The sequence below is a fragment of the Schistocerca nitens genome, chromosome 3 (assembly GCF_023898315.1).
Source record: "Schistocerca nitens isolate TAMUIC-IGC-003100 chromosome 3, iqSchNite1.1, whole genome shotgun sequence".
Lineage (NCBI taxonomy): Eukaryota > Metazoa > Arthropoda > Insecta > Orthoptera > Acrididae > Schistocerca > Schistocerca nitens.
Window position 1 is genome coordinate 630,082,456 of NC_064616.1, and position 10,542 is coordinate 630,092,997.

Sequence of the window (10,542 nt, forward strand, 5' to 3'; positions counted from 1 at the left end):
GACTGCGTGCCTCCGTACGGACCCTGACTTCTCCTATCAGATATTAGGGATCCTTACGCGAAATGTATGTTGGCAGCAGTACAATTGTTCTGCAGTCAGCTTCAGATGGCGGTGCTCCAAATTTTCTCAGTAGTGTTGCACGAAAAGAATGTCGCCTTCCCGCCAGCGATTTCCATTTGAGTTCTCAAAGTATCTCCATAATACTTGCGTGTTGCTCAAATTTACCGGTAGCAAATCTAGCAGTCCGCCTCTGATTTGCTTCGAAGACTGTTGAAAGAGTGAAGCAAGAGAGAGAAGAGAACAATATACTTTACAAGAAAAAATTTAAGTTCAGCAAGAAATTAATTTTAACTCGCAATAACCCTTTCATATTCTTATATTTATCTTTATTTAAATTTTTAAGACATGCATTTTATAACGCTATTTCATGTTTATAACTACCGTTAGTTGATAAAGAAAGCAGTGTTTAATACAAACAAACAAATACCTAGTTGGATCAATTTACCAGTCACCTTCAGATGATTACCAGACATCTCTGATATATAGATTATATAACAGTTACTGCTATAACATGGGCAACGGCCTTGCCGCAGTGGATACACCGGTTCCCGTCAGATCACCGAAGTTAAGCGCTGTCGGGCGTGGCCGGCCCTCGGATGGGTGACCATCCGAGCCGCCATGCACTGTTGCCATTTTTCGGGGTGCACACAGCCTCGTGATGCCAACTGAGGAGCCACTCGACCGAATAGTAGCGGCTCCGGTCAAAGAAAACCATCTTAACGGCCGGGAGTGCGGTGTGCTGACAACACGCCCCTCCTATCCGCATCCTCAGAGCTGAGGGTGACACGGCGGTCAGATGGTCCCGATGGATCACTTGTGGCCTGAAGACGAAGTGCTGCTGCTGCTGCTCCTATAACATACGTAAGGCATACTGGAGTCAGTGTAAAGTGGTAATACCATCCCTAATGAACAGATTGGAAGTTAGTAGAAACCCAATAGTGTTTTCCTGTCAGAGAGGTCACAGTTCGTAGTAATTGACGGAAAGTCATCGAGTAAAATAAAATTGATTTCTGACGTTCCCCAAGGTAGTGTTATAGGCCCTTTGCTGTTCCTTATAAACGATTTTGGAGACAATCTGAGCAGCCGTCTTTGGTTGTTCGCAGATGGCGCTGTCGTTTATAGACTAATAAAGTCATCAGAAGATCACAACAAACTGCAAAACGATTTAGAAAAGATATCTGACTGGTGCGAAAAGTGGCAGATGACCCTAAATAACGAAAAGTGTGAGGTCATCCACATGAGTGGTAAAGGAACTCGTTAAATTAGTCTAATCTAAAAGCCATAAATTTGGGCTGGAAATCATTAGAAGAAAGGCGTTTTTCGTTGTGACGGAATCTTCTCACGAAATTCCAGTCACCAACATTCTCCTCCGAATGCGAAAATAAGGGAAATCAGAGCTCGTATGGTAAGATATAGGTGTTCATTCTTTCCGCGCGCTATACGAGATTGGAATAATAGAGAATTGTGGAGGTGGTTCGATGAACCCTTTGTCAGGCACTTAAATGTGATTTGCAGAGTATCCATGTAGATATAGATGTATTTCATAAGTAACAAAAATTAGTTTATTTCATAATTTCTGCGACTTCATGTAATCAATGCAATTACTTCTGACTCAAGTACAGTCCACATGCACAAACATAAAAATCTATGTAATTATTGTTGTTATTTTATACTCACAACGTCCTTCATCATCGTCAAAGACAAGAGTTTCCTGTTACTACCGATAAATGCGAAAGTTGTTTGTGAACAAGAGAAACATGCTTCACATAAGCTCGATGTAGCATTGGAGCTGTGTTTGATATGTTTCCCTTTTGCGTTTATTTTAAATTTTACTTATTTTTTAGGAAATAGCGTTTTCTAGCGCTAGATAATAAATATGTATACTTTTTTATTTTTGCTACAATATTCCTGTTTCCCGTTACAAATCAATAATTTTCGAATATAACCTGAAATAAACATTGAAAATATAAATTTTGCTACAAATACTGTTCATTTTCATGTACCAGCTAAGAATTTAATTACACAGAATAAAAATATTTCGCATGTTACGCGGCCCTCTATATATGGTGAATCACCTAAAGTTTGCATCGCAGTATTGTGGAAATGTAGAACGTACTGTCGTGTGGTTTTCACAGAATGAATTGGTAGTCAGGTGTTGTAATAATACTTAGAAAGTGTATTTTTGGCCCAACATACATTTCTTTACATGAACAATACCTATTGGCGTTAACTAGCTAAAATGTCAGTGATATTTGTTCTAGGACTGTAATGATAGTCGTTCACGAGATACCGTATTTTGAAAAGTTCCCACACCAACACTTGTACAAGACCTGTGGTAGCACAAACTAAGGAACAATGCAAGTGCATACACCAGTTATACGTGTTCTGTCCAATAACGAGACAACTGCTCATCATAGGTTGTGTTCAGAATGGCCACCGGTAGCAGCAATACACGCTTCCAGTCTGATATGGATCGACTGGCGCACACGTGCTAGAATTTCAGCGGAGATGTCCGAACAGGCTGCAGTAATACGACGTCTCATACCATAGGATGTAGCTGGTCTGTCCTTGCAGACAGCGTCTTTCAGCTTTCCCCTCTGAAAAATGTCTACAGGCGTCTAATCCGGGGAATTAACCGGTCAAAGTACAAGTCCTCTGCGTCGAATCCAACGATTTAGGAACAAATCGTGAAGACATACAGTAGTACTTCATGCACTATGGGCCGGACAGCCGTCATTCTGGTACCATAACTTCATCCTAGTCTGCAGAGGAACGTCTTCTAGCATCTGTGGAAGATGGTCTATCAGGAGGCTTCGATAACTGCGCATTCAGTGTTCCGTCTCTGAAAAACGAGCTTATTGACTGATGGTTCAGTACCCCACACCACAAGTTTATGGACGCTGACTTTCGACCTGGGTTCGACGGGGTTTTTCAACGACTAATAGTTCATGTTTTGGCGGTTTACCTGGCCATGATTAGTAACTGTCACTTTATCACTAAACGAATACATGATACATCTAGACTAGAGTATCCTACCTTAATGCCTATGTACAGAAATTAACACGATTCTCATAATCTTTACCATGCAGCTCTTGACGGAGAAATATGTGATAGGAGTAGAATCTATGCTGGTGGATAATGCGTAGGACACTCGCTTGACTCACGCCATTTGCTAGTGCGACTGCGTGGGAACTATCGTTTGTATCAACTGCAACAGCAGCAAGACATTAATTTCCCTGTCTTCTGTCGCCACTTCTGTTACGTTACCTAGGTTTTACGCTACCAGTTTCACGTAACTGCTTGAAGAGGTTGATAAGTAATTGCCGAGGTGAGTGACGTCTGTTGGGATATCGTGCCCCTTACACTGTACCAGAACGAACTGCATTCTTCCTATACTCTCCAAGCACCAGGAGCATCTCGGTTTTTTCAGCGTTGGTAAGTCCCATCGTCCTGTCACGAGCTACTGCTTGGACTGTCACACACTGACTAGCAAGTCGCAGTACACCGAAGGAACACACAAGCACTTAGCAAGTACGCAGTTTTAATGGCACAAATAAGTGTCGGTGTAGAAACTTCTCAAAACACTATATCTCGTAAACAACTCGCACTAGAATCCTGCAACGAACAACACGGAATTTCTAAATTACCCTACTCTTAGTCTGTTAATGTCAGTAGGCATTGTTCCATTAAAAAAAGTATTTGTTTGCACGAAACATACACTTTCCAAGCGTTATTATTATCTGTTTATTGGCTAACAATACGAGCCTCTGACTGCCAATCCATTCTGTGAAGATCGCACATCAGTAGCACATTCTAGCCGACCTGGGTGGTCGAGCGGTTCTAGGCGCTTCAGTCTGGAACCGCGTGACCGCTACGGTCGCAAGTTCGAATCCTGCCTCGAGCATGGATGTGTGTGGTGTCCTTAGGTTAGTTAGGTTTAAGTAGTTCTAAGTTCTAGGGGACTGATGACCTCAGAATTTAAGTCCCACAGTGTTCAGAGCCATTTGATCCATTTTGAACCAGCACGTTCTATTTCCGCAATATTTGCGGTACAAGTTTTAAGTGATAGGTAGGTGCAAATACAGCAACTACAAAAACTCCTTACACACATCCTTAGAATTATTAGAGAAGATAAAATGAAACACTATTTTTTACGTTGCACTGAAGTCACAGGAGCACCGTTTCCTTCGTAGGATCCTTTAGAGGGTTTGACGTTGCTCTCCCATCAGATTAACATTCACGGTTGTTTCTACTACTTCTTATGCAACGCATTGACAATGGAATCTGATTTTCAACACAATTACATTTTGCTATTAGAAAGGGTACGTTTTGAATACTATTAACAGTGTCCACTTTCCCGAATAAGTAATTACATTATTAATGTTTATGTTATGTTATTTTACTTTTGCATAAAAGTTTACTCTGATGTTTACAGGTATTTGATGGCTGACTACACTGTAACCAAGTTATCTACATGCATCTCATGTGTTGGGAGGCAAAATGCAAAATTCTAACAAAAGTAAAACAAGGTGCGAAAATGTAGAACGATTACCAGGGAGGATGTGACCATATCATGTCACATATAAAAGGGTCGATATGCATCTTCATGAAACAGGATCTCTTAGATCATACCGATGGGAATCTTGTAGATGTCGTAGTGTGCGAACTGTTCAGTTTCAGGATGCTGCGTTACAGTGAATTACTGGCAATCCCAACACCAGCTCATGATCTATAGCCAAGGAACTAAATACCTCCAGCATCCTGTACGAGTCGGGCATGTAACCATTCAAATATCAGAAGGTAAAAGACCTATCAACTGAAGAATATGCCCAGCTCGTGGCATTATACCAATGGTTTCTACACGAAATTTAAACATATCTGACTTCCAAACGTGTGACTTGTTTACTGACTAAGCTGCCTTCACAACGGAAGGAATACTCGACAGCCACAATAGCCATCTCTATGAATTGGAGAATCCTAACACAACTCATGTGTTCCACCTTCAACAGAGGTTTACCATAAATATGTGGGCTGGTTTTGCACACGAGCATCTTACTGGGACGGACCATCTGCATAACAAGCTAGATGGAGGAAATTACCGTAGAAGTCTCCCTGAAGTACTACAGGAAATATTGGAGGATGTCCCACTAGCTGTCAGGCAACGTTTATGGTTACAAAACGAAGCGACCTCGCCACACGTTGCCGCTGATACCGGAGAACGTTTAGACAATGTTTTCACCAATTCTTGGATATGCGAGAGGCCACCACGATCTCTCGACTTCGGTCCTGCAGATTTCTTTTTGTGCGGGGAAATGAAGTGGTCGATGTATTAACGTAAACAAACGATATTTTGAGCAAAATTTCTAAAATTTCGGGCGTTTGAAAACATTCTCTGGACATCAGTAGCATCAAATCTTCATGGGACCCAGCGACGAAACGATGCATTCTATTACATATTCCCGGCGGGGTCAGGGATTTTCTCTGCCTCGTGATGACTGGGTGTTGTGTGATGTCCTTAGGTTAGTTAGGTTTAAGTAGTTCTAAGTTCTAGGGGACTGATGACCATAGATGTTAAGTCCCATAGTGCTCAGAGCCATTTTTTTCTATTACATAAGAAAGGTGTTTCTTACTATCTCCTCTAAACATTCTAACACTCTGTATTCGTGTTCTTTTTATTTTATTTATTTATTTTTTTTACTTCTTGTCGTAGTCAGTCCATAAATTACCAGAATCCATATTACATAGATCAGTAACAGTGAAGCTTGTGTCAAACAAGTAAAGACCTGACTTCTTTAGAGGGAAGAAGTAACTCGCAAAGTGAGGTATGACAATACGGGAGGATCTCACCTCTGAAATACTAAAAATATCGAAGTGCGATCTAGACATTTGGGCTGCAAAATGCGTGGGCAAATGATGGCCGGATAATGGTGAAGACCGAAAACGGGATAAGATCAGTATGCAGTGCAGACAAACTCGGATGCCTGTACTTTAAGAGCTAAGAAAATGTCAATTCTTGCTGCCCCTTATTTGTGTGTTTACTTTTGGGTCTTTATTTCGCAATGAAATAGTTCATTTTTGTAATAATTTCCCTCAGACAGTTTCCTGATGTTATCAATTGTTTTCTTAGGTTTACTGTTCAAAAAAATGGCTCTGAGCACTATGGGACTTAACATCTGTGGTCATCAGTCCCCTAGAACTTAGAACTACTTAAACCTAACTAACCTAAGGACATCACACACATCCATGCCCGAGGCAGGATTCGAACCTGCGACCGTAGCAGTCACGCGGTTCCGGACTGAGCGCCTAGAACCGCTAGACCACCGCGGCCGGCTTAGGTTTACTGTTACTACTAATTATAAATTTTCTGTTCGGTTTTCATACTTCCCTTATCAATATAGTTCGTTATTTCACTAATACTTCACTATTGCCTATAACCTGGTTCAGAATAACAAAGTGATTGACAGCGAAGCTCAGCTGAGCGTGGAAGGGGGCGATACTGTTGGTTTGCCGGTGCGTGCGCATATATTATTGCTATAGCAGCAACAGCTGTGCGGTTCCTTACTGGACTACCTTCTCGTACCACCTTTTCATGTGTGGTACTGAGTTCGCTTTACAGAATCTTTATATCCTTGTGGCTTAACAAACGCACTGCCGTGTATAAAACGATAGCGTATTCATATTATTTGTATATGTCAACAAAAGCAACGGGACACGCACTGCTTTTACAATAACCAGAATGAATCACGTTCAGTTGTATTCGATTGTTAAAATGGTTCTGAATCGTTCATATCAATACAATTACCAAGCTTCAGTAGTTACCAATCAGTGTAGTGTACATGCAGAGTGTCATACTTGTGCACAGGAGTATTCCTTAATAATGAGATGAGATTTATTATGTAAGTGCTGTATACACCATTCAGTCAAATATACGACACACAAACACAAAAATAAAGACGAATTAAGGCAAATGTCAATTAGTTCAGAATCACTTTCTTCCACGACACTCTCGTTCTACACTCATTTCACTTTTCCATGGTTCTTTAACAACCGTTTCTGTGTTGCTCACAAGACTTCACCACTTCTGTGGCGTTGTTTGTGCCACTGCTTCCTCTAACAGGTCATTCAAGTTTTTCCACAGTGAAGCTTTTGTTATTTGTTACCACGTAATTTTTAATCTGTGCCCAAATCATTTCGATGGCATTAATGTGGCAGTGGTTTGGTGGAAGCATAAGAAACCAGTGGCCATGTTCTTTGCCTACCTCGTCCACAACATACTGCTGAAACTGTGGTTTACTTTTCTTCACTATTTCCATGAGCTCCGCCTTACATAAATTGTCCTGAATTTTCACGTTATGGCGTTTCAGCCATTCGACTTTTTGCGTTGCCATCGTTGGAGCTTTATCGTTAATAACTGAATGGTATGGAGCATTATTCATTACAATGACAAACGGCCCATTTAAGTTTTCCAGTAATTGCCCGTAGGTCCGAAACAAGATGCAGTTACAGCATGCAAGACATAATTCTTGCATTTCCCACTGGAACAGCAGAACTTCCACATATGCTACCATGTGTCCAATGTTTTCTCACAGAATGACCGGCGTTTATCAAGCTTTCGTCGAGCCACACATTGTCTTCAAACAGCACTTTAACGATAGTTCTTAAAAATCGACAGCACCGTGACACGATGTGACTTCACTCTCCATTCTAATTTTCCGTCCATTAATTTTTTAAACCGAAAACCAAGAGCTTTGACAACCGTTAACGAAGACTTCCTGCTGCCACTGAACATCTCAGCTTCGCGAAGAGAAACGCACAGCTTTATTATAGTTGGATATTCGTTTTCCTAGTAATATCCATAAATGTCTTGTCTTGTTGAAAAGAGTTCAACTTAGTTAAGCGAGGTTCTGTCCCTCTCTTGTTACCGGGTGTAGACAGTTTGGATGGACCAGGCTCTTCCCCTTCTGCACAGTATTTCTCCTTACAAATTGTGATGACAGTATTTTTGCGTATCTCCAAGGCGTCTGCAATTCTTTCGACTACCTTCGTTAGAGGCAATAGAGTTGCACCATTGTCTCTCTCCTCCTCGAAATACTCCCGCACCGAAAACGCAAAACTTGAGTAGATCGCTGAACTTTCCGTTTAGCAGCCACACTTTTTGCACACATCCACTACAAGTTTCAGACGTTCTCTAGCGCAAAATAAACTCGCCGCACAGGGAAACAAAGCACACAACGAAACAGACCACAACCATTTAGGTTACTGGCCGCGTGCGCCGTCTACAACTGACTAGAGTAGCCGCTACCTGCAGTAGCAAAAAGATTTAACAACGGTGAACGGAACACGAAGCGCGGTCAAGCGTGTTCTCTGATTGGCTGTTGCTATGTTAGTAGCCCTGTGACGAGCTAGACGTCAGTCACTTTGTTATTTAGATCCAGGTATAATTCAGATGATTACGAGGGTAAGTCAATTATTATCCGCAAAGTAGTTATAAAATTTTATTGTAATCAAATGGGAATCTTACAACAACATCATTTTTCGACATGGTCTCCTTGCGTTTCAACGCACTTGGTCCATCGTTGTACAAGCTTCCTGATGCCTTCATAAAAGAAGCCGGCCGAAGTGGCCGTGCGGTTAAAGGCGCTGCAGTCTGGAACCGCAAGACCGCTACGGTCGCAGGTTCGAATCCTGCCTCGGGCATGGATGTTTGTGATGTCCTTAGGTTAGTTAGGTTTAACTAGTTCTAAGTTCTAGGGGACTAATGACCTCAGCAGTTGAGTCCCATAGTGCTCAGAGCCATTTGAGCCATAAAAGAAGGTTCTCGGTTTAGCTGCGAGCCAGGAATGCATCGCTTCTTTCACTGCTTCGTCCGAGGCAAATCGACAGCCCCTTAATGCTTGTTTGAGTGGACCAAACAAATAATAGTCAGAAGGGACAAGATCGGGACTATATGGAGGATGATCCAGTACTTCAAATTTGAGTTTCTGGAGCGTTTAAGCAGTGTGGGCAGCAGTATGCGGACTAGCATTGTCGGACAACAACACAACATATTTTGACTGCAATCATCGTCACCTGCTTCTAGTTTCAGGTTTTAGTCTGGAGGTAAGCATCTCACTGTAACGTACACTGTTCATTGTTGTGCCCCTCGCCCCATAATGTTCCAGTACTGAACCTTGTGCGCCCAAAAAACAGTAACCATCAGTTTTCCTGCAAACGGTTGGGTCTTGAACTTTGCCTTTCACGGCGAATTTGGATGTTTCCATTCCATACTCTGCCGTTTACTCTCCGGCTCGTAATGATGGATCCGTGTTTCGTCACCAGTAATGATCCTGTCTAAGAATTTGCCCTATTCGTTACCATAGCGACCAAAATGTTTTTTACAGATGTCCAAGTGCGTTTGTTTACGCAACTGGGTGAGTCGTTTTGGGACCCACCTTGCACAAATTTTATGAAATCCAAGTCTGTTGTGGATGATTTCGTAGGCAGAACCGTGACTAACGTGCATACGATGTGCTACTTCGTCAATAATTAATAGTCTGTCTAAGAGATCATTTCATGTGAAAGCTCAATGGTTTCATCATTTGTGGCGGTAAACGGTCGTCCGTTTCCTTCGTCGTGCGTAACACTTGTGCGACCATTTCGGAATTTTTCAATCCATTTGTAGACACTCCATTGTGGCAAAACACTGCCGCACTGTACCGAAAGTCTTCGATGAATTTCGACCCCTGATACGCCTTCCGACCACAAAAAACCGATCACTGAACGTTGCTCTTCTTTGGTGCAAATAGACAGCGGAGCAGCCATGATTAACAGCATGGCAACGATAACGAAACTAACCTATCAGCTTAAAAATTGCAAAGATATAACAACAAATAAACAAAGCATGTGTCACCAACGTAAAACAACAGTACTACAAAAATAAACAAAAATGTAACTAAATTGCGGATAATAATTGACTTACCCTCGTAATTATTCAGTCTATTAATTTTACTGTCTGTTTAGAAATTTCGTATTGCATCACTGTTATTACTCATCATTAGAACCAATAATAGTACACTTTCTTCTTATTCCGTTTGTATTGTTTTCAGACTGTTGCGACCCAGATCGTTCTAGCTATGTTTAGCAAGTTTCTGCTCTTGACACCAGTCGCCTGTTTAACGAGCGCTGTCAAAGCCTGCTGTCCTCGGCCACAGAATCTCGCCTCTCCCTGAAGATGCCCGTCGCCTCCACTTCCGGGAACCCTCTCTCCCCTACCGCAGAGCGCCCCGGTATGCTTTGTTCCACCACCCTCGTGACACAGGGTCGTTTATGTCCTGCAGCGACAACTTTGCGAGCTTTCACGTGAATACGCTAAGCTCCTTACTGCTCACGCAAATTTCCAATCTCTGTCAGATATCTCGATAAATCCCGTCATATATTATAGTATATACACATCCATGTAATGCTTCTGTCTGAGAACCGGCTCTACCCAAGCATTCCCATAAG

At 41.9% G+C, this 10,542-nt stretch overlaps 1 pseudogene; it reads left to right on the forward strand.

The window, feature by feature from the left end:
* Window positions 1-574: 574 nt before the first annotated feature.
* On the forward strand, window positions 575-692 carry LOC126250347 (5S ribosomal RNA; annotated as a pseudogene).
* Window positions 693-10,542: the final 9,850 nt, after the last annotated feature.